The following is a 25,316-nucleotide window of genomic DNA, read 5'->3' as shown; positions in this document are numbered from 1 at the left end:
AACATAAGCATGAAAACACCATTTACCTCTCATCTTGGCTTCTGTCAGGCTAAGCACGAAGCCTGTCTGAATGTCCCTTTCATGGAGTCCTGAGCTCTTTCTACTGATGAGTGTGTAGATCGATTGTGAGCCACTTCCCATGCTGCATAGGTCTCCTCTTGTGCTTCTGGTTAAATGGTGAAGGGGTAGTAGGTTGCAGTGATCCATTTTCACTGTTTGCTGTGTTCCTGCCTGCCGGTTTAGTAATGCTGAGTGTAGCTGTGCCCTCAGTCTGGAAGCTGGGCAGGATTTTCTTTGTGTTTTTGGCTGTGCTGATGATCAAATCCAAGTTTTCCGACATGCTAAACTCATGTTGTACCACTGAGCTACGCCCCTTGTCTATGAACTTTTAACAGGTTCAAAAATAAAATCGTATTCTAGGATACCAGTTTTTTTCTTTACAGCTTTCATTTCACTTATCCTTTGGTCTGCTTGCATTTGCGAACATGGGCGCACATGCCATTGTGTGTAGAGGTCAGAGGACAACTTCTGGAGTTCTCTTCTTCTACTGTGGCATCTGGGAATCGAACTCAGGTTGTCAGTCTTGCACAGGAAGCCCTTTTTGATCCACTGAGACAGCTCTTTTACGACGAGGAACTTGTCCATGTACATAAAAGGTATGGTTTTTGCCATCCTCTTTGGTTTTGGTTTTGCCATAAGGTCTTACTGTGTAGCCTCGTCTGACTTCAAGCTTGGGGTCTCCCTGCCCCAGCTGTGTGCTGAGATTACAAGTATGTGGCACAATTCAAGGCTGCAGATGCAGCTCTTAAAACTTTCTCTGGGAGAGGGATGGATAGCTTTGCAAAGTATTAATTGAAATGGTGTTTAAACTCAGAAGAAGATATATTAGTGTCTGTTCACTGACTGGCCAGTCTGAAATTGTTGCCCTTTCCTTGAGAAGTGAAAGCAGAAGAGGACACTGTGAAACATCATTTCCTAGTAGAGTTGGAAGGCTGTCACTGTTCCAAAAGGGGACAGAAACAGAAAGCGGGGTGGGGAGATTTCCATGAAGAAGGCTCTTAGAAGCCTTATCCTGCTGTTAGTGAGAGGGGTTCTGGTTTTGTTTGCCTCTGTTGCTGGTCAGCTGTCTTTGTAGAGTGAGTGCTGTCTTTAAGAGTTTCTGTGAGTGTGGGTGATCAAGGAGAATGTTCTAGAGAGAAGCATCCCATAGACAGAAATGTCAAGGGCAAGACAAATGTTGCAGAGACAGGACACAGACCATGGATTTCAGCATGGATTTTGCCATTAGCATGAGAAAATTTATTAGTTCCAAAGCCTCCTGGCTAATATTCATTGTAGACAGATGTGAACCCAAAATGTTCAGCCATTTAACATAGAACCATGGTGACTCAGCACTTTCTTGCTTTACCCAGCATACCTAGGGTCACACACCTGTGGTGGATTGGCTTATTGCCCCCGAGGGGTAGAGAAGAGTGGAAGAAACTGTCAACCGTGGGTGACCTTCTTTCACAAAGAATGTACTGAAGCAAAGTGGTACATTATGTGACATACAGTTTTGACACATGAAAGACATCATACAAATCAAGATAAGTATGTTGCATTTGTGTGGTTTAGAGTCAGTATATGCTCATGGGACACACTTTTTCTTGTGTTCCATGTCAGACATACATTCTCTGTGTTCATTCTCTGGCTCTGTTTTAATGGCTGGTCACCAAATCCATTGCATATGTTGCGGTTATCAAAGGCTTGATTTTTGACCTTTGATATCTTTGGACAGAAATCTCCCTTAGACGATCAGAGTCCTCTGACTCAGGTGTGGCCTTGCACAGACTCTGGTGGCTCCTTGTAGCTCCAAAACCTCTGTCATCAAGAAGCTGAGTCTTTGCTGTTGGCACCAACCTGAGAGAAATGTGGAAAGAACCCAGGTTGGCCAAAGAAGAGTTCCAGGTGGCAGACCCCATTAAACCCACAAGATGGGTCTGTGGGCCACAGTGTCCCACAGAGGAGGTTATTGTGGCTGGAAGACACAGGGAGTAAGAAAATAAAAAGAGCTGGCCAGCATAGCATAGATCTCTAGAAGTGGTATTGGCTGGCCTTAAAAGCATACCCAATGGCATAGGGTGTGAACATTCCTAATGTTGTCATGACATTCGCTCCTGTAGTCTGGAAAGCATAGACTGGCCACATTCTAGGGGAATTTCGTCACTGTGTGTATAGCCATTCATTTAAGGAGGGTATTGAATTACTTCTAAGAATTTGGAGCTGGTCATGATTCCCGCATAGTCTGTTATGATCCTCTCTTGCTGCCAGGCTTTGCTCTAAATTACTTGAGATTCATAACATCAATTATTAATGTTTATTGAGTACTTGCTGATGTGGAACTAAATGTGTGAATTTTAAAAAATCCATGGAAATAAAAGAAGGGTAGCTCCTCTCTCATTGTCCTAAACACAGGGACAGTTTTATGCACAGAGCCACCTCCTGTGTCTTGGCCTCCCTTGCTTTTTGTGACATAGACCAACCACGGTTTATTTCTTTGGAATGAGAACTGGCCTCAGTTGGATGGTGGTTCTGCCCAGGCTTAGGTTCATCCGTGATCCACTGTAAAGATTGTAAAAAGCTTACAATATTACTTCCTACCATGATGCTGGTATTTATTTATTTATTTATTTATTTATTTATTTATTTATTTATTCATTGAGTAGGGTGGCGGGGTAGAGGACATAGGAAAGGGGAGATTTTCTTTCTGTAGTCCTGGCTGTCCTGGAACTCTCTTTGTAGACCAGGCTGGCCTGGAACTTACAGAGATCTGCCTGCATCTGTCTCCCAAGTACTGGGATTAAGGCCTGTGCCATCACCACGTAGCCACAAATCTGCTCTTGATAATTTTTCAGTTGACCACATATTCATGGGTTAGCTGGGTGTCTCCTGCCCCAGGGAGAGAATCTTGAGTCAAGATAATTTCAGTATAACCGCACCTACTGTCAGTGACTGATTAATGCGCAGGTTTGTGACTTCAGTGATTATGGCTTGCATGTCTGTAGCATTCCATGAGGTTTGGAGGGCTCTAACACACTACAGAGGTTAAAGGTACCCCAAAGCACAGTGACTTCTTCTCAGCTGCTGAATTAGCCAGCCCTAGAGCTACCATGACTTGTAATGTCTCTGAGGAAAATAATATTTATGAATGCGTAAGGCAGTGATCACCAAAGCAGAATGTGCCAGATTATTCAGGATGGGAGAGAAGGAAAATCAGAGCTTTCTCAAGGGAGGAACAAAACTGTTTTATTAACATTTGCATATGGGTAGATACAGGGTGTATGTCGGCTTAGCACCCGTTACTCAGGTTGTGTAAGAAACATTTTATGATACAGTGGCGTTGACTCTGGTTACTCTAATTACACTTCTTGCTTTAGACCAGTGGGTCTCAACCTTCCTAAATGCTGCGACCCTTCAGTGCGGTTCCTCATGCTGTGGTGGTCCCAGCCATAACCTTATTTCATTGCTACTTCCTAACTGTGATTTTGCTACTGTTATAAATTGTATGCAAATACTAATATGCAGGATATCTGATAGGCAACCCCTGTGTAAGGGTTGTTTGACACCGTAGGGGTCAGGACCCACAGATTGAGAACCACTGCCTTAGATGAACTCTGTCCATTTACATGGACTTATGGCTTATATCATCGATTTTTAATTAAACTGGCTTCTTCAGAATGGAAGCTACTTTAAAGGCTCTTGGAAAGGAAATGTGGAAAGACGCTAATGGCATGCATTCAGAGTAGAGTTAATGAGACGGTAGGAAGGAGAAGAGTGTATTATGAAGTGGTTAGGACACTGGCTTTGATTGGTTGGCACAAGATTTGCATATCAATCTATGTTATTAATAAAAAGGAACTAAAATACTGATTGAATCTAAGTCTCATTAGAGTCTTAGGAAAAGCCATATGTTTGTGGAATCTGGTAAATATTATGTGCATGTATGTAGACAAATGCCCACATGGATACAGTGTAACATGTAGAGAAGAACAAGACAGGCTAAATGTTAGGAAATGAGGACCCACTGAATGCAGATCATGGCATGAATTAGGAAAGGAAAATTGTTTTCCTAGTTTTAACTCTGTTGTAGATTGTTTTTCACAGTATAAGTGCATAAAAATATATTCAATAAGTGAAATATAAAATCCAGTGTGTGCTCCAACGCTTCCATTCCAGATGGCCACTCTAAGCCGTGTGTGTGTGTGTGTGTTGGGGCATACTTTTAACCCTAGCGTTTGCGAAGCAGAGACAGGCATATCAATGAGAGGCCAACCTGGTGTACATAGTGAATTCCAGGACAGCCAGGGCTGTGTAGAGTGACCCGATCTCTAAAAAAGTTCATTGAAATGTACTTTGAGTCTGATTGGTTAACTCTGGTGTGTGATGAAGTTTTTCTTTTATTTGCACCACTACCACCACTACACAGGGTTTTTCTGTGTGGCCCTGGCTGTCCTGGAACTCTCATCTATAGAACAGAATGCTTTTGGTCTTAGAGATATATCTTCCTCTATGTCCTGGGTGCTGGGATTAAAGGTATGCACACCACACCCAGCACACTAGTCTTTTCATTCTACATATATTATATACAGTTTATACAATGCTTGGGTTATATGTTTAATCTTTTTTTTCTGTGTCATCACAGAAGATTTGAGAATACCCTTCAAGTCATTTCAATGAAGCTTTTTTTTAAAGATTTATTTATTTATTTATTTATTTATTTATTTATTAATGTATATGTGTGAGCCTTTGGGCATATATATGCACCATGTGTGTGCAGGAGCCCACAGAGGCCAGAAGAGGATGTTAGATCCTTTGGAACTGGAGTTACAGGTGGCCGTGAGTGGCCATGTGGGTGCTGGGAAGCATGCCCTGGTCCTCTGGAAGAGCAGTGTGTATTCTTAGCCACTGAGCCTCCCTCTGGTCCCTCTGCTTACCCTTCTCCCCGTCATTACTTGCAGCTGGAAGCACTGCTTGGTCTGAGGACAGTTGAGGGTGGTGGCCTTCCTCATTTTACTTGAAGCTGACAAAGACTCTTTACAGTCTAGTCCCTTATGTTTAATTTTGCCTTTAACAAGGTTCTTCTTCTCTTCTTTCCCCCAAACTGAAATTTCATCCATCCTTACCACACAGGTCAAAGAAACAGGATTTCTCATGAAGTTTGCCTCTCTCTCCACATTACAGTGACTCTCCCCTTAATCATCCTGACACTTTGCCTGTGCATTTATTAAAATGTTTTTCTCTTTTTGCTTTTTATAATTAAGTTGTTCACCTGGTTGCCCTGCTGATGGCTTGTAAGCTTTTTGATGGAAGGGGTCTTGCCTTGCCTTAGTCACTTAAAAAAATAAAAAGGTAATTATTTACTTCAGCTTTGGAATAAAGAGACGGGCAGAAAATAAGTTCTTCAATTTTAAAAGGATTTATTTGTTTTTATGTATATGGGTATTTCACCTTCATGTATGTATGTGCACCACTTTCATGTCTGGAGCCTGTGGAGGTCAGAAGCGGGTGTTGGATCCCTGGAACTGGAGTTACAGATGATTGTGAGCTGCCGAGCAAGAACCTGAGCTCCTAATGGCTAGGCCATCTCTTTCCAGCTCCAGAACCTACAGTTTTTAAATGTCACTGTGCACCAAGTATTCTGAGTGGCTCTGCCACTTCCAGAGCTTAGCGACCTCGAGAGAGCAGAGAGCTCTGCATATGTCACATCAGAGCTAAGAAGGATCCAAGACACAAACCCAAGTCACTTATATGCCACAGCTCTGTGCACGCCTGTGTATGTGTGTGTTGGAAATAAAGACTGAGTATCCTGTTGTACACCATTTGTTGTCCTATGTATACAACATGTAATATTACCACAGTAAAATGAACATATGCAATACCTACACTACCTTGCCTCTGAATCTGACATTCTTTTTGTTTGTTTGGTGTGGTTTTTGTTGTTGTTGTTTGTTTGTTTGTTTCTTGAGACATGATTTCTCTGTGTAGCCCTAACTGTCCTAGGATTAACTCTATAGACAAGGCTAGTCTTGAACTCAGAGATCCCCCTGCCTTTGACTCCCGAGTCCTGTGATTAAAGGCATGTGCCACCACTGCCTGGCTTTGTGTGTGTTTGTGTGTGTATGTGTGTGTGTGTGCTTTTGTGACAGTATCTTACTATATACCTCTGGCTCCTGAAAGTCAAGCTGGCCTTTAACTCATAGAGGTCCTCTTATCTCTGCTACCCGAGTGCCCAGCCTGAACCTCATTCCACAAATAATGATTGAGGTTGCAATAGTATTTGTCTGTGCCTGGCTTACTTTTAACTTATTTAATATATTTATCACAGTGGCCACATGCATATTGTAAAAAATGATAAGATACTTTCCTTTTTATGGCTATATAATACCCCACTATATTTGTACACACACACACACACACACACGCACACATACATGTATTTCTTTTTTATATATGTATTTCTTTACTCACTCATGGACATATAGGTTGAGTCCACATATCGGCTATTGGGAATAGTACTGGAATGGGCATGAAGGTACAGACATCTGTTCAAGACTCTGGTTTTATTTTCTTGATTGTAAGCATAAAGGGGGATTGCTGGATCACAGATAGTAGTTCTATTTTGATTTTTTTTTGAGGAATTTATAGGCTGTTTTCTGTAATGAGTGTAATAATTGTGCCACTAATAGCGTGCAAAGGGTCCCCTTGTCTTCATAGCCTTGTATGCAACACTAGTGATCACTATTTTTTGAACAGCTGTTCTAGTGTGTATGAGATGTTGTCCCATTGTGATTTGATGGCTCTGGGGTCTTTAGTGTGATCTTGAAAGTACTTAGTTACACTAAGTACTGCGTTCCTGTGTGCTCCGTCCTTGTGGGAATGTTGACACGGGCAACAATGGGAAGCTCCGTGGATGATGTTCCAAAAACATAATTGGACAATCCTAGGCAGGTACCTAGCGGGTTAGGTATATGAAGATCTCTTGGGCTGTGTGTGTATGTGTGTGTGTGTGTGTGTGATGTGTGATACATATGCCACTGTTCATATATGGAGATCAGAGGACAACCTATGGGAGTTAGTTCTCTCCTTCCTACAGGGGTGGCGTGGGATGGGGGACCAAGAATCAAACTCGGGTTGTTAGACTGATGGCAAGCCCCCTTTTGCCCTTATCTGCTGAGCTATCTCATTAGCGTGATTTAAAACAAACAAACAAACAAACAAAAACAAAGTCTCATGCAGCCCAGACTGACCTCAAACTCAATAAATAGCTACAGCTAGTCTTGAACTCCTGATCCTGTTGTCTCCAACTTAAGTAATAGGATTGCAGGCATGGGCCACCATACATAGCTGATATGTAGGAGACCCTAAATGCCTGTGGGATGGTTAGCCATCTGTAATTACCACCAAGCAGATTCCTGGGAGACTGTCCTGTATGCTACTGTGATACTGGCCAGAGCATTCCTGTTGGGAATGGTGGCCTCTCCACTGCTCAGCTGACATTCCTTACATGGACAGGCTAATTGAGGGTTGACAGGCTGTCTGCTTTCAAGTTGAGCTATGCTAGATGCTTCGTGCTGCAATGATGAAAAACAGATTCCTCCAGAGTTTTGAGGGTCAGATGACAGAGTGTATACGGAAGTGTCTGGAACGTTGTAAATGGCCTCCTAGGCAGGGGAAGTGTCAACTCTGATCATTTCCTTGTGGAGTTGGCTTCTATCTCATATGTCTTTGTTAGCTATTTCTGTTTCCTTCGGAGTACATTTCCATACATTTCAGAGGGCACCCTAAGGGGAATGGGTTGCAGTTTCTGAGAAAAAGTACAGGTAGTAGTTGGAAGTGACTGTAAAACATTTAGCTGGGGAAGTGGGGATGGTGTGTGATCTGGTGATATTCTGGCAGTTTAGTTGGCCAGGTACTTGTTTATTAAGTGGGACACTGCTGGATAAAGATGAGAATCAGGGCCTCTGTTGTAAGTGGTGGCAAACTTTAAATGGTACCCAGGAGACATTTGATTTCTATGGGTATTTCAATAGATTCCTTGGAGAGGTTTTGATATTCTTTGGAAATACCTCAACATAGAAGGAAACTGAAAAGTTAAGTGTAGTTAAGCAGTCTGGATGAGTTTGAAATGGGGTTAAAAATGGGGTTAAAATGTGGGTTAAAAAATGAATAGAAGTAAGACTGAACATTAGAGGTTTACAAACTTAAACATGTCAGAAACAACGTAATTATAGATACAAGAGACACAGAAGTGGTAAGTAGCTCTTAGATTTGCCAACATGCAATTTTGAGTTTATTTATTTGTTTATTTTTGTTACAGGGACCAACATCTCAGCCCAGGCTAATCTGGGACTCAAGATTCACTTGTCTCAGTTTTCTCAAGGTTGGGATTGCAGTTGGGCAGTGGTATATTCTACTTGCCTTGTCTGAGGTTCTTAACTTGCATGTGACTTAAGATAACCTTCCTACAGGGTGATTTGTCTAAGTAAACAGCAATTTCCCAAGTGGGTTCCATGAGAAACTAATTTTCAGAAAATTTAGGTACCACAGGGAAAAAGGGTTCTAGAGTTAAATAAACGCAAAAAATCTGGATCAAGCAAAGTATAACAGGTGTGCGTGTGCGCGCTCTCTCTCGTGTATGTATAAGCGAATGTGTATAGAGGCCTGAAGTTGATTTTAGGTGTGGAATTAGTTGCTTTCGGTTGCTGTGGTAAAACACAATGTCCAAGGCAACTTGGAAACGGAAGGGTTTAATTGGACTTACAGTTCCAGAGGATTAGAGGCCATGATGGCGGAGCAGAGGGATGGTGGACAGAACAGCTGAGAGCTCACGTTTAACTGTCAGCAGGAAGCAGAGAGCACGCAGAAGATAGCTGAGGCTTTAGAAGCCTTAAAGCCTGCCCCGTCACATACTTCCTTCACCAAGGCCACACCTCCCAACCCTTCACAGACAGCTTCACAGACTGGGGCCCAAGTATTCAGGCACTTGAACCTAGGGGCTGTTGGAATTCTAAACACCACAGGTGTCTTCCTCCATCACCCTATTTTATTCACTTAGGGTCTCTTGCTAAAACTAGCACTTGCCAGTTCAGAGTATCCAACTTAGCAAGCTTGGCACTGGGATTCCCCGTTTCTGTGTCCCGGGTGCTGGGATCACAGGAGGCCACCATGCTTACCTGCTTTTATGTACCTTCCGGGCTTCTGAAGACTAATACTCAAGCTTGTGTGACAAGCACTGAGCAATCCCCTCAGCCCCAAACCAGGTAAGATTTTAAAAATGCTGCAACTTTTGAACACCTAAGTCTTAATGCTCAGATCTCTTAGAAGGCAAACGGGAATATTCATGTTTTGCAAATACATGAACTGTAGGGTTTTTTTTGTTTTTGTTTTTGCAAAGCACACAGAACAACAGTGGTTGAGTAGTTTGTCAGGTATTTTAAAGCAAATCCAGTTAATGTAATTTTGCTTTATATAAACTTTAGTATATATTTCTAACTAAGGACTACAAAAAAACCTCTTCATTATCACATAAACTTAACAATAATCTCTCTGTTATCTGACTGTTTCTTAGATGTCATTTGTTAATGATTTTTTCCTTCAACAAAGACCTTGTAGATTATACATATCCTGAGATCGTTTCCATGTGCTGGTGTTTATGTTGTTGCTTTGTCCCAATATTTCCTATAAACCGGAAGCCAGTTTTAAAGGTGTAATTAGGGGCAGCTGAGACTGCCAGCAGAGGAATGTACCTGCTGTCGAGCCAGTTGACCAGAGTTCGAGTCCTAGAACCTACATGGTGGAAGGAGAGAACTGACTTCGGTAAATTGTCCTCTGACTTCTTATCAACAAGCCACGGTAGTGGCATGTACACACACACACACACTACATAAAAATTTAATAAAGACACAATTAGATTTAGGATAAAAGTCTTTTGGAAAAAAAAAAAGGTCTTTGTTTATTTCCCACTCCCCTGATTTGGGAACATCATTTAGGTTTTAGTAACTCATAAGAAGTAGCTTAAAAGAAAATATAGGAAATGATGTCTTAGAATCTCTCTGGAATTGATTCTGTTATTAGCACATCAAGGACGTGAAGTTGAATTGGTCCAGGCATGATGAGGTGTACTGTGTCGTTGGCCTGGTGACCTGGGTAGAGTAACAGCATACTGTACCTTTACAGCATGTGTCTTCTAAGCGTTTTTGGTGTTGAACGCTTTTGGTTTTATTCAGAACAACAAGGAGGTAGTTTCAATAAACTATTGTATGGTGGCTCATCTCTGTTTGCCCAATAATTTAGAGATACACATCAATTTTATTTCTACTAGGTAACAGTTTTTAATAAAGCCTTTCCTGACAAATGCTCAGGCCAATCTAAGAACAAAAATGTAAGGAAACTTTCACGGTAGCAAATTTATGTGCACATCATCTGGTAAACGCAGATGAATAAATCAAAGTTCCCACCGTTGCTGACTTTGCTAATTTAATTTGCCGTCTAAATTTTTCCCCTTCTTTAGCCTTTTGAGTGCTTTTATGTCTGGGAAAACTTGAAGGAATTTTGTGTGTTAATGAAGAATAACAACCACATATAAAGTGGCTTTATATGATGAATGGCAACCTTCATAAGCCTTTGCCAGCACATTCTTACATTTAATCCCTTAGCTGGCAAGGATTTATACACTGTTTTATACGTTAAAATTTGCCCTTTGTGAAGTCGAGTGCCTTCATTAGACTAGGTATTTCATAACTATAGCACAGCACTGCAAATGTACGTATATACTCCGTTTTCTCTCTCCGTTTTTTTAGAGATGGAGTCTCGTTACGTTGCCCGGGTTAGCATCTTAAGTTCAATGTGTGCCTCTGTGCCCAGTTCCTCTTTTCATTTTTTTTGCTAGCAAAGAGCATCAAACCCCAGAGCATGTGCACACTAGGCGAGTGCCCTCTGCCCCCAACCATAAGATGGTAACCTTTGGTCCATATGAATTTTGTGTGTAGCTGTGGTAGGAGACTTGACCTATTTCCCTCTTTGCAAAATGAGGATGGCAATGATTATCTCTTGGAGTTTGTGCCAGGACCAAAGGTAAGCCCTATAACTGCTTACCGCCAGGCTTGGCTCATAGGTACCCAAGACATGCCTCTTCTCTCTTCTTATGGGCCCATATTTTAAGTTCAACTTGATAGGTAAGTTGTTGGATGAAAAAATTTAAATGTATTTGTTTTACATCTTATGTAGTGTGAGTGTGTTTATATTTTCAAGTGTGCCTATGTCAGGGTGAGAGTGGAGGTTAGAGGGCAACTTGCAGGTGTTTGATTTCTACCACATGGGCCCCAGGATTGAACTCAGGTTATCAGGGTTGGTGGCAGACCCCCTCTACTAACTGAGCCATTTGTTTGAAGTGTTTTGAGAATTGTTAATTTTAAGGGGTTGGGGACTTAGTTCAGCAGCGAAGGATTCACTCTATGGGGTTTGGTCCTCAGCTCAGGGGTGAGGAATTGTTAATTTTAGGATTTTTCTTTTCATAGAAGTCCAGATAAGGACTTGGTTTCATGCTAATCTCTAAGGTGGTTGGCTTTTATTTATACAACTAAATGTCCACACAAAAACGTTTGAACAGACATGCAGGGTAATTCTAGATGCTGGCTTATAGGAGAGAAGGAAATAGCCAACCCAAAGTGGCATTTTACTGTTGGCATAGGAATATTGGTAAGTAACCGTCTGCTTTTTATGAAAGTCCATTTACCTTCTGAGACGGAGAACATGAGAGGCTTCTTGGACTTTGGTGGTGTTTTGCTCTGTGGTTTAGAACAGTGAATTGTATTTTATTTACATGAAGCATTTCTGCAAACCACATTCCAGTCATGTGGATGTGTTTATTTACAGGGCATTTGCCAGCCAGGAGGGAGGCTTCCCCAGAGAGTTGCCAAAGTGGGGTGAGGAACCCTCCTTAGGGACAGGGTGTCTTGACTGGTGGGATTTGATCTTCTGCAGCAGCTTGTCTCCAGGTCTTATGCCACTGGCTTTGGATCTAGCTTCTGTGAGAATACTCAGTAAGACAAGGGCTTACATTGCTTCCTACCCTGGAGTTCTCATTCTCTGAGTGAACTCATTACTCCAGTGACACCTGTGTCCTGCTATACTTCCCTCCTATTAAAGGTTCTCCTATGATATTTTCCTTTCTGACTCTTTTGTTTAAGGCCAGGAGTCCTCTTCCACCGACCAGCTTTGCAGTCTGCAAGTCAGGCCAGGAAGAGGAGAGATGTCATGTCTAGAAGGATGGAGAACCGGGTACTGAGCCAATGGAATTTATAGAGTTCACCTTCCTCAGCCTCCATTGCTTCCTCCATTGATAGCAGCTTCAGCCAGTCTCACAGATAGAATGTTGTCCACGAAGGTGCTGCCTTGTCTTGGAGGTCATTGATGTGGTTTGGCTAGTTAGGGTTACTACTGCTATAATGAAGGACCACGACCAAAAGCAAGTTGGGGAGGAAAGGGTGACTTGTACTGTCACATTGTAGTACATTACTGAAGTCAGGATAGGAACATGGAGGCAGGAGGCCATGTACCAGCCATGGAGGAGTGTTGCTTACTGGCTTACAGTGACTGGTTTTTTTTCATATAGTAACCCAGGACCAGCAACCAGCCCAGGGGTGTCCCCCCACACACATTGGGTTGGGCCCACTCTGCCATGCCAGTCACTAATTAAGAAAATGCCCTATCTGTTTGTCTGCTTACAGCCAGAGGCATTTTCTTCCGGAGGCATTTTCTCGACTGAGGCTCTCTCCTCTCCAATGACAATAGCTTGTGTCAAGTTGACATAAAATTCGCCAGCACATGGTTCATATATGTCATAGCTCGGTAGAACTCTTGATCGGCTCTCTCCTTTGGGAGCTTGAATAGCACTGCGCCTTCTGGTACCATGTAAAGAGGGAAGAGGCTTTCCGGTCAGTTCCAGCTCAGCAGCCTCAAGGCCTGAAGTACATGGTTAGGGACTGACTTTCCACCCCTGGGGGTAGCCAGGAGCAATAGCAGGAGCACCAGTAGCAGTAGCCTATACTGTTTTGGGAGTCTCTTGGAGAATGTTGACCAATAACTCAAAAGAGGGCTTCTCATGCCCAGTATTGAGTGTTTTGTTAGATGGTCTTTGGCTCTTGCAGCCAATAAGTAGTTTTTGAGGGCTCTCATGCCTTTTTGAGGTCCAGGCCTATGTCTCTGTCTGAGACAGTAGCACACACAGTTCCTAGGGGAAGGTGACCAGGAGCTAATGCATCAGGAGAAAGGAGGAAGAGGAGGCAGAGGAAGGGGAGGTGTTGTGTCTGGGCTGGCATCAGGGAGCAGGGGAAGGGGATGAAGCCTGTGTAGGATTTTGCCAGGTGGGAGGGCGTGGTTTCCGGATGAAGGGAGCACCATGAACAGAGGCTGGGAGGCATGCAAGCAAGTCATGCCTGGGGGGTTGTTCAAGAACAGACAGTGCCTGGCATTTGGTAGAGTGGTTGGGAGGAGAGAGCCAGATTGGAGAGGCCTTGCATGCCAGACCAAGAAGTGTGGACTTGCTCCTGGGAGCGAGTGATAGCTGTCAAAGGCCTTTCAGCTGGGAGATGATGTAATCAGATCTGTTTGGGAGCAAAGCCTTGGCAGCGGTGGTATGGAGGACAGGGGACTGGCGTGGGGACAGATGGGTGGCAGGGCGCTCTGTTGGGCTTTTGAAGTAGGTCAGCTGAGAGATGACAGGTAGGTAGGGCTGGAGTTTGTGGGAGGAGAGCTGGGGGCTGCTGAGTACCTTTGAGTGTACACTTAAGACAGAGCTCATGGGTTCATGAAGGAAGCAGACCCACGGTCACCCTGGTCCTCCTAGAACAGGCTGTCGAAAAACACTCTTAACAAACTGAGTTTTCAAGATGCAGCTTGCCTTTTTCAGCAGTTCATGAGCTGGGCAGCATTGAGTCCACAGAGCGGACATGAACTCAGAGAAAGGCAGAGGTAGGCAGAAGAGTCAGCAGGGACAGCAAGTGCCGCGGAGAGGACAGGTTAGGGCCAGGCTGAACCTTTCTCTTATATGCTGTGTTTGCTGTAGATGATATGGCTGTGAATCTTGTTTTATTGGAAAACTGTCCATTTGGGAATTTGAAGAAATATCCTTTCTCTTCTGATTTCTAGAAAGCTTAGACTTCAGGAGAGCACAGTTTATACTTCTTTCTTACTTACTTTTCCTTAAACACCCTTACCTGTTAAGAAATCCTGCCCTGTTTTTGGAGACAAGGTGTCTCACTGAAATTGGAGCCTGTGGATTTGGCTAGGCTGGAGGCCAGTAAGCTCCTGTGAACCACCTCTGTCTGCCCCCAGTACTTAACCGACTGACTGAACCATCTCCCCAGCCTCTATTTCAGGAACTTTTGATAGCTCATTAAGCCATATGGTGTTGATCTTTGGTTTAAAAAAAACAATCACCTAGGAAAGTGATTTATTTTTAGCACCTTGTGTGCATTTATATGGAATTTTGCCAAGGTTGCTCTTTTTAAAAAAGTTATTTGGATTAACATTCAAAAGTAGCAAGCCCTCAAAATTAGACTTTGCCTTGCCTTGTCAATGGACTTTCAGAAAGAGATTTCTAGGAAATTAGATTCTTGGTTTTCTTGGCTTACATAAAAGAGGTTGAAGGCCTGAGTTGGTAGCACGGGCCTTGAATTCTAGCACTTGGTAGGCAGAGAAGTAAGTGGATTTCTGTGTTTGGGGCCAGCCTGGTCTACATAGTACATTTTAGGCCTGCTCGGGCTACATAGTGGGTCCATGTTTTAGAAAAGAAAAACTTGGAGGAATTTCGGAATCTTAGAAAGTCGAGAGAATGAGGGATGTTATATATTCTGGGGTGGTTAAATTGCCCAGGAATGGCCTAGGTTGTTCCTGATTAAACAGAGAGAGTCTGGCTGTGAAGCTCAGGGTAGACTGGAGAGTGCTTGTCTAGCATGAAACAAAGGGTCTGAATTTGGTTCCCTGTCACAAGTCACTGGTTGTGGTCTCCTCCACATCCCCCAAAATACCAGAGGGTTCCCAGCTCTTTGAAATCTGAGTGTTAAAGTCAAGCCACCAAGTATACATTGACTTATGTCTAGTGACATCCAGTCCCTGCCCTCTTTGTCATGTGCAGCTCTGCCAAGTTGAGGTTTTGAAGCCAGGTGACTGTGGTAAGGCCCCAACCCAGTGCCCTGGTTCTAGTGACCTGAGTGGATTGCGAAGCTTCCTGGCTTGCTCTGTGCAGATCTGGGGTGTGGCTGCTTCTGAGGGTTGTTTTGGGAGTGGAGTGTGGTGAAGTCCTAGACTTCAGCTTAATGGTGGGAGGTGGCTGAGGCTTGAGTATCTGTCTCGGGGACACTAAGGTCTGTTACTCTGCAGGCAGTAGATATAGGGCTGACTGTGTGCTGCTTTCTCTTATCTGCCTCCTGGGACACCCCCCCTCCCCCCAGAGTTGGGAGGAAATCTCCAGGCTGTGTGTAGCTCTCTGGCTGCATGGAATAGATGATGGGTTTGGATTTTTTGGTTTTTGTCTTTTGTCGGCATCTGGTTGCTCACAGTAACATTTGCTTCTTTGGTTCTCGTAGCCAGCAAGTTTTGCATTAATTCTTGCAGATCAGATTAGTTTCTTGTTGGCTATTGTCATGTTGGGGAGGGAGACAAGCCTTCTCTGACTGCCCAGTTAGGTTAAATGTCATTTCTACTTTGTGTCTCCGTAACGGGACTTCTCAGCTCCCAGTTCCTTAGTCTCCATTCTGGCTGGCAAAGGGCGGGAGGAGGCTTTGGCTGCTTGCTGTTCTGCCATGTAGAAGATGCTAGTTGAGCATCTACTCTGTGCCAGGCTCGGGGTCAAGTACTTACTCTTTAAATGTTTAACCAGCTCCTCACAGGGCCTTAGCACTCATTCTCACCCACTGTGCCCATTTTGTAGATGACGGTGAACCATGACACCCCATCTTCCCCCCCACCCCCCTCCCCTGGTGATACTGACTTTGTGTTCTTACCCTATCTGTTTCTGTCCTGGGCTCCCCAGTGGGTATTTGCAGGAATTGCTCTGTCTGTGCAGAAGGGATCAATTTGTAAATCCCTACGGGTTTTGGCTCAAAGATTTGTTGTAGTGAGTAGTGCGAGCCTATGGATCCTGTGGAGCTGGGGTCTGGGAGACAGACTGGGATATGGGGAGAGCTAATGGGTAGGATTAAGCTGGGCTAGTGTAGCTGCTTAAGATGGTGCGCCATTTGGATTTTGAATAGCCCTCCCCAAAGCTCTTACCTGGGTGTTCGAAAGCACAGTTGTGGGGTGGGGGGTGGTTACAAAATTTGTTTCAAATATGTTGTCTGTTTTGCTGTCATTTCTAGATTGCTTTGGACTGACAGTTGGGGGTGGGGAATACAGTGTCCTTAGATTGACCATAAGTGAGTTCATCCTTACCTTCAGGACTTTACAATTGGAGCTCCAAAATATACAAGAGAACAGTAAAATTTAAGGAGTAATGATTGTGGATATATATATATAGATATATATATATATATATATATATATATATATATATATTTGGTTTCAAGTTTCTTCATCTGCTTAAGGCCCTGGCAGATGTTTCTTAATATTAGAGTCTCAGTTTCTCTGTGTAGAAGCGGGGGGGGGGGGGGGCCAATTGCACTCATGAGAACTAATATTTATGGAGGACACCAGGAATAGCATGTGCTTTTGTTGAAACCAACGGGATTGAGTTGTGTGAAAGTCTGGGAGCTACAGGATGGAGATGTGGTCTCTGTTTTGGAAGAACAGTAAGTCTGTGGGCAGGGCCGACAAGAGTGGGGGGTTAGGTGCCAGGACCTACGGTGAGGAGCAGAGCTCAGGAAAGGCTCCTCTCCCCAGACCTTGCCGACTCTTAGAAACTTTTCAAGACAAGTTTGCGCCTAAACCGTCTTTGGAAAAACTAAGAACTGAGTTTGTTTCCCTGTTGCCGTGATAAACACCATGACCAAAAGCATGGAGGAAAGGGCTTATTTTATATTTCACAGGTTACAGCCGCCATGGAGGGGAAGCCAGAGCAGGAGCACAAGGCAGGAACTTGAAGCTCAAACCACAGAGGAAGGGTGCTCACTGGCATGTTGCCAGATTCCCCTTCAGCTGCTTTAAAAAAAAAAAAAATCTTTCTAGCATCCTTTCTTCCTAACAAAGGCTACCTTTCACACAAAGCCTGGACCTCACACCAACACACCTGACTCGGGGATGTTCTGTAGGGGTCAGAGGACAAGGATGTAGCCAATCTCTAGTGATGCTGCTGCTTTAACTGCAGGTCACAGTAGCCACGTGTCCCCATTTTGTTTTCTTTGTGTACGTTTATACATACCTTTGGGTGGCCCAGGTTACTACCTCCACCATCAGACTGAGCACGCAGTGGTTCACCTTACACTAACGGGCTGTCCCACTATCAAATCAATGCCAAAACTCTCATTCGCTTCTTTATGATCACTCTACATTGTACCCACTTGCCTAGGAATGGTGATGCCTGGACTCTTCCTACATCAATCAGCAATCTAGAATATGCCCCAAAGACACTCCCACAGGCCAATCTGATACAAAACAATTCCCCCAACTAAGGGTCCCTCGGCCCAGGTGTGTCAAGATGTCAACTAAGGTTAGCCATCACAGATGGGTTGTAGCCAAAGCAACAGCAATGAGCAGTGGATGGAGATATGTACAGCTGTAATGAATCTGAGAGGGATGGATAGGTTGCAGGAGGAAGGTGGTCCTGAGGTGGGCATCTGATGTGTGAGTATCAGTGGGTCTCCTGAACCTTGCTGAAGAACTGAGTTGATTCTGTAGGTGGTAGAACCTCTGAAGGGCTTAAGGGGAGAGACTTGGTCAGATTTCCTTTTGTGTAGAAGGGAGGCCAGGAAGCCAGTCAGACTCTTGCATGTTGAGATAGTATCTTGAACTTGGGTGGCAATGGGAAATATGGATCGAATGAGAAGATGAAATCAATGATTGATGGATAGGTACACAGAAGGAAGAAGAAAGGATCTGTCTAGAGTACTGGTCAAGATCTCTGTATAAATAATGGTGAGGGCGTGCAGGAGCAGAATAGACTCCTCTCTGGGAGCATGAGGAATGGGGGGGGGGCGTTCCACACTCAGAGACTTGTGGGGATCTCAGTAGGGAAGTTGGATCTTGACCAGTGAGGATCTAGGTAGAGTTCAGAAGTTGGATGTTAGCCACAGGCTTTAGAAACACAGTGGAAAAAAGAAGTCAGGGCTGGAAATGAGAGGGAGGTTTGGGATTAAGATGCAGTACCTCGAATGAAATGTTAGTAGTAGTTACATGTAAACTCCTGGTTAAAACAGAAATGTAGCGTTTACTAAGATTAATAAGATAACCCAAACGTTAAGAACCTGGGACAGGAGAAAGCTGTCTTTCCAGTCCTCTTTGTTCTTTCAGCTGGTTTTTTTGTTTTGTTTTTGTTTTTTTTTTTTTTTTACATTTGTATTTTTTAAAGAGTTAGAGGAAATACTGTAAAGAAATGATTAATGTTGCACATTATCAGGTGAGCTGGAAAGCAAGAGCATAACATAAAAATAACCTGTGCTGCAGTCTGTGGTGATATTATGGATAATTCTGGGTTACTGCATGCTCTGGCAATAACACTGTTCATGGGGGAGGGGCTAGCCTCCACCTTTTACATACATTATTTCAGTCAGAATTAATCACGCCTCCATCTGTGCTCCCGGCAATTAAAATATTTTAAGAATTATAAATGTTAAATGATGCTCTGTAAAGTTTGGGAAAGGGGAGAGAGAATACCACTCTGTGTTCAAGGCAGCGGCCATGATTTCCTTCCTTCCAGACCTCTGTGGGTCTTTAGAATCACAGTTGTAGCCAAGCCTGAGTCTGGTGACTTAGGGGTTTTTGTTTCAGAGGGAGTCACAGATTTCCCAGCTGTTGGCAGTTGGTGGTGGTTTTTTTAGTGTCTGGGTCTTCGCTTGCCTCCCATGCTTTCTATTATAGGCAGGTTGCTGTTGGCCTTGTTGCTCATCTCTCTCTCTAGATGCTTGGGGCCAGCATGGCCTCTTTGTCTTCAGAATCAGGGCACAGAGAAAGAGCTCAGCAGGTACTCTGGAAAGAATAGATGCACATTTTAGGTTTTGCAGTGCATTGTAAGGGTAGAGATGGGAGCTATTTTGGGCAGTTTTCAGCCAAGAGGAGATTCAGGAAAAGAGTTACATGCAACACGCTGGACTCAAGTGTTCTCCTGACCTCTAGCCCAGCAGCCTTTGCGTCATCCTTGAAATCGGAACCTTCAGTAGGTTTTACTGTGGAAGGATGATTCAGCAGGAAGAATGAGTGAACCAGGGTTTGGACGGTTTTTTGAGAAGCTGTTTGTTCTGGAGATGATGAACAGGGGTCATACCCCAGCAGCATGTTTGACAAGCTGTGTGACCTTGAACAGGTCACATGGGTCTGGGCTATACTGTTCCAGAGTAGTGTGACTGGTTACACAGGTATAATGTATTTTTGAGCACCTATTTCCACAAAGCTATTATAAGTTCAGGTGTTAAGAACTGTGTTAGTTGATTTTTTGTTGCTGTGGTAAACAGCCATCACCAGTGCAGCTTAAGGAAGGAAGCGTATATCTTAGCTTGCGGTTTCAGAGGGATTTCAGGGTTGGTGATGGCAGAGTGGAGGCTTGGTGGCTAAAGCAGAATGCTAAGAGCTTACATCTGTAAACCCAAAGCTCAAGGCAGAGAGAGCCACTGGGAAGGGCGTTGGAGCCTAAAGTTTAGACTCTCAGAGTCTACCTCCTGTAGATATTGCTTCTGTTTCCTCGATAATGGGATACATTGAGAGCCATATCCAAGATGTACAGATACGTAGCTTGGGCTGAGCCCAGAGAGTTTCTTTCTCTGTTTTAACTCTCCCTAGGCCTAGGCCTGGAAGCTTCTAGCCTCCATACAATCTAATCTTCCAAGCTGACTGATTTCAATTTGGCTTTTCTCTGCTTCTGAATGCATTATTCTGCTTGGCTTCATACTAACTTTGACTATATGTTCTACTCCTGCGCCTTCTCATTCTCTTGACTTGTTCTATTGCCACCTGTGTCTAGCTTGTTCTTTCTTTGCAGCCCGTCTCTGTAAAACGTTGTTCGTAAAACTGCCATACACACACACACCACACACTACCTCTATCCCCCCACCTCCCACTCTTAAAAGTATCCTCTCTTTCCTGTGCTGGTCTCGTGAGAGTTGGGTGTATCCTATATCTGATGTGAAAAGCAGCAGCCCACAGCTTGCTCCATGCAGGTGTCCCTCCATCCATCATTGTCCTTTCTGTGGTTCAGAAGGCCATCATCACCAGGATCTGAAATTCCTAGTGTTTACCTTGATTCCTTCAAGAGGGACAGGCATATTCACAAACTTTTATTGTAGTGTTGCAATTGTTTTATAGTTATTGTGGTGGTTTGACTAGAAATGGCCCCCATAGACTTACATGGTTGAATGCTTGGCCCATAGGAAGTGGCTGTTAGGAGGTGTGGCCTTCTTGGAGTGGGTGTGTCACTCCACACTTGCTGGAGGAAGTATGTCACTGTGGAGGCGGGCTTTGAAGTCTAATATGCTCAAGCTAGGCCTAGTGTGGGAGTCTTCTTCTGTCTTCAGATCAAGATTTAGAACGCTAAGCTCCGTCACCAGCACTGTGTCTCTGCCTGGATGCTGTCATGCTTCTCTCCATGAGGAAATGGACTAAACCTTGGAACTGTAAGCCAGCCCCAATTAAATGTTTATAAGGGTTGCTGTGTTTATGATGTCTCTTCAGCATTAAAATCCTAAGACTGTTAATGTTTTTAATCACTTACTATGACTAATTTATAAATTACATTTTATTATAGTGTGTGTGTGTGTGTGTGTGTATACAGGTAGGCTTTGGTACTGAGGTTCTTTTTTGCATTTGTCGGGATATATCCTTTGGAGACCAAAGTATTATTTTATTTTTCATAAAATTATTTTAATAGTTACAAAATATTTTCTTTAACAGAATCAGTATAAGATAGCAATTGACCATTATGAGAATTAGACGTGAGGTCTTGGCTAAACGAGGCTGAATCAATCAAAGGCCTTGGCCTGCTGGCTCAGAGACCACCCTCGAAGCCAACCCTGCTGATACCTGTCATGCTCAGGCGATGAGATGACCAGGTTTTTTTTTTTTTTTTTTAAACTTCTCTCTCTACTTATATTTTGGAGGTTTGAAGTGAATTCAGCAGCGTTCATCAAACAGCTTCCAGCCCCTGTCATTTACCACTTCTTTGACATTTAGTTCTGACTGCATTCATTTCAGATTTGTTTTTTTCTAAGTCGCTTTAATAATTTTAAGTCATCCAGGTTCTTTCCTTTCTCTCCTCGGCGATGTTTTACTGCTGCTGAGGCCTGGGCTAAACAGTTCTTTATAAGTCTGTCCCTGCTGACATGAGCTGCCATCAGTTTTCCCTTGAGTGATTCCTGGAACTCAAGGAACTCTTCACAGTTCACACCACCACTGAACGCCGCCATATTGGACCGGGAGTTTTATTAAATGGCACCACATTTATTTTTTTTTCAAAGTATGCATTACATATCTTACATTTTTCTATTTCATCTTCTGTGTGGCTGAGGGCGTGTGTGTGACTAGGTGAGTGGCACAGAGTGCGTGTGGAGGCCAGAGGATGACCTGCTTGGGTTAGTCCTTTCCACCATGTGGGTCTTGGGGACCAGACTCAGGTTAGCACCAGGAGTCTTCATCTGTGGAGCCTTCTCACCAGCTCTTGTATTATGTATTGTTTTACACACATACAATATGCCAAGGTAATGTGTGTGTGCACGCACAGGCGCGTGCGCACACACACACACACACACAGAATCTGGATGGTATTTGGTTGGTAGGATTAAACAGTTTTTCTTTTAAGAATGACCGACCTTTGTACTATTTGTCATTAGTTATATATTCCATAAATCTATGTTTTAATAAAGACAAAACATTTTTCTCAGTCTTAAAAAAATGAACTTAGCCAGGAATGGTGGTGCACACCTTTAGGTACCCAGGAGGCAGAGGCAGATGGGTCTCTGAGTTTGAAGCCAGACAGGGCTACTTAGTGAGATCCTGCTTCAACAAACAAACAAACAAACAAACAAAAACAAACTTCTTCTCCTTCCTAAGTTTCACCTTAAAATTTCTTATTAAAATTTTAAACATTAATTTCCAAAATCCTCTTTAGAGTTATCTTGTTGTCCTGAATTGCAGTGTGGACAGGGTGCTCAGCTGTGACAGGGGATGCTCTGAGCGTCTATAAGAAGTGCCTGAAGGTGTAGGGGAGAGACCTTGGCTTCTCTTCACCCTCTTAGATTCTTGGCTTGGGCTACAAGTCAACTTTGACACAGAACAGATTAGTAGGGAAATCCATATTATGTATACAGGCACAGGAATCTATATCACAAAGCAAGAGAGCTAGGTCATGGAAGCTAGCTAGCAAAATAGGCATGAAGGCTTCCAGTGGGCGGGGGGGGGGGGGGGGGGGGTGCCTCGGGGCGAACGGAGACTGCCTTCTAATGCAGGTGAGCCCCTGATACAATGACAGCTGTTGGGAACAGCTTTCTTACTAATGTCTCTTTTCTGGGTAGATGCCCATTCGTTTTACAGATGGACAGCTTCTCAGAATGTGTGCAGAGGTACTGTGATCCCCTGCAGCCGTATTTTGGGTGTCATATCCAGAGCCCAACAGCAGTTTCACTCTCAGTCACTTAATGAATGTGTAAACGGTGAAATCGAGCTAATGTACTGAGCTTTCCCATGGGCACAGGTGGAGCATACACCATACAGACCTCCTGTTAACCAGAGAGCCTGTCTCAGACATTATGAGCTGGCAGAACCGGGCCTAACCTTTCTTACTTATTTGCTTGTAGATCAAATAATTGTTTTAATTATTTTTGTAATTAACGGAGGAACTGAGTCTTTATTAGGGTATGGGAGAGCTAGGTGGGAAGGTTAAGAGGATGATAGCATTTAGAATGCAGACTGGGCTAGTCAGTCCTTCCTGGAGAGGAACCAACCATGTCTGCTTCCATCGGAGATTTGTCTTCATTCAGTACATGGTCCTGTATAGTTCAGTCTGCCTGGGAATTTACAATCCTCCTGCCTTGGTCTCACAGATGTTGTCTTTAGTGCTTTGGGAATGGAGAATATGATTTTTGATTAGTTGTTTTTGACTTTTGAAACAGGATATGTCCCCCCCCCCTTTTTTTTTGAACTATTCTTTTGTGAAACAGAGGCTGGCCTCAAACCCCTGATCTTCCTGTGTCTACCTCTTGCGTGCTGGGATTACAGGGATGTGCCGCCATGTTTGCCTGTGATTTAGATTTTAACCTTGAGAGTTTGGTATTATGTATGAGTTTAAAAGAAAAATGACTGCTACTCGAGGAAGGATCCAGTCTGGTCGATGTGTTTCACAGCTTTGCTTCCACTTAAGTGTGTGTGTCGCATGAGTGTGGGTGTGCCAAGGGCATGTGGGAGCCCTTGGAAGCCAGAAGAGGGTATCAGATCCCCTGGAACTGCAGTTAGCAGCACTTGTGAGCTGCCATCTGGGTGCTGAGGAGTATTGAACTCAATCAAGGCCTGTGCATTGAGCTCTGAGAGGCTGTTTACTGGTTAGTCCCTGTCTCGATGGTTGTGAAGACTGAATGAAATGGCCGGTGTAACACACCCTGCCTTGTCTTGCTAAGTAGTCAGCACATACCAATTCTTCCCAAGCCCTCACGGTTGGGATAATTTCCCTGTGTTGGTAGTCCACAGTGTGTGTGTGTGTGTGTGTGTGTGTGTGTTTGGCTTTCATATTTGTCTAGCCCTAGGTGATCTGGGACTAGAGGAAGCTGTCTGCTGGGCTCAGTGTTACACACTGAGAATGACTGGAAAGTGGGTATTGGGCTTTACTTCCATCAGGTCGTCAGCAGAACGGTCAGCAGAACGGAAGATTACTGTGGATTGGGGCACTTTCTGTTACAAAGCACTTTTTGTAGGAGGTGGGGTATAAATTCCAGTGTAAAAATTTTAATCCCAGTATCAGCCACTTGAGCTTTATTAGATCTGCTGGAGGCAGATTTACCCACACAGTAATCCTCTCTCTCCTCCCAGGACATGGGCAGAAGGAAAGTGAAGGCTCCCTGCTGATGCTAGGGCCTGTGATTGTCTTTAGGTTCTCATGGAGTGGATAAAGAGACATCTTCTAGGCAGGGGAGTGCTTCCCTTCCCTGCCTTCATTGAATCTTTCCTTTTCTTTATTTAAACTTCGTATTTCTTAGGACACTGTCTAGACAGCCCCCATTTCTACCCTTGCTCTCTGCAGGAAGCAACATTGCCTGCCTTTGATGTGTTCCAGCTAGGTGACAGTAGGCCTGAGGGCATGTCCCTTGGCCCTTTGTTTTGCCCCTGTCTATCTAGTGTTCCTTCATTTGTGTTTCTCTCTCTCTCTCTCTCTCTCTCTCTCTCTCTCTCTCTCTCTCTCTCTCTCTCTCTCTCCAGATTTTCTCTCTCTGTAGCACCAATAGAGCAGGCTGGCCTCAAACTCACAGAGACCCACCTGCCTCTGCCTCCTGGGTGCTGGTCTTAAAGGTGTGCAACACTGGGCTGGTTTTCTTCTTTGTTGAGATCAATACTTGTTTCCCACATGGCAAACAGGCTCCTTAATTTTAATTTAAGGACAAGGAAAGAAAGGAGGTTAAAAATAACTTGGTATGTGTCCTTCAGTGTTTTTCTTTTCAGACATATGCTAAATGGCGTGCTATTCTTATTTTGCTATTTAGCCACATAATTTTTTTTTTGTACACAAGTGTGGTATATTTTTATCACATACCAATGTGTATTCAAATGATTCTCAACCATCATGTATAATTTTCTCTTTAATCTGTTAGGAGTAAAGTTAAATTTATAACTATTATTACAGAATTCTAGGTGTTTCGATAAATCGTACTTCAAGTTTTGATGAGTGTCTTCCAACCATTAAACGTCATTAAATTAACATAAAATGACTAAATCTGTGTAGCTTGTTTATCTTTTTAATCATCTGAGCAACTTCTGTGTTCATGAACTGAGCTGGGTGCCAGGTGAGCCCTTCAGGTCTAAGAGTCATAGCATTACGGGTATGGCAGAACATGTGTACACAGCACTCTGGTTAGATCAGGCATGGAAGAACTGAGTATATTTAGGTCAGACTCTAGGCAGTAGCTGTTTGTGAGGGTAGGGTGTACGTATGACAG

At 43.7% G+C, this 25,316-nt stretch overlaps 1 protein-coding gene and 1 pseudogene across 1 annotated transcript in view; one reads left to right on the top strand and one right to left on the bottom strand.

The window, feature by feature from the left end:
* The first annotated feature begins 556 nt into the window (after positions 1–556).
* Tanc1 (tetratricopeptide repeat, ankyrin repeat and coiled-coil containing 1) overlaps positions 557–25,316 on the top strand; it is a 229,565-nt gene continuing 204,805 nt past the window's right edge. Inside the window, exon 1 of the mRNA XM_028769164.1 lies at positions 557–656. The gene's annotated coding sequence lies outside the window, so the exon portion shown is untranslated. The remainder of the gene's footprint in view (positions 657–25,316) is intronic.
* Positions 21,262–21,584, bottom strand: LOC114622722 (annotated as a pseudogene).

This window comes from Grammomys surdaster, unplaced genomic scaffold (genome assembly GCF_004785775.1).
Source record: "Grammomys surdaster isolate TR1022 unplaced genomic scaffold, NIH_TR_1.0 191, whole genome shotgun sequence".
Lineage (NCBI taxonomy): Eukaryota > Metazoa > Chordata > Mammalia > Rodentia > Muridae > Grammomys > Grammomys surdaster.
The sequence above is the reverse complement of the archived record's forward strand: the minus strand, read 5'-3'. Positions and strand labels throughout refer to the sequence as shown.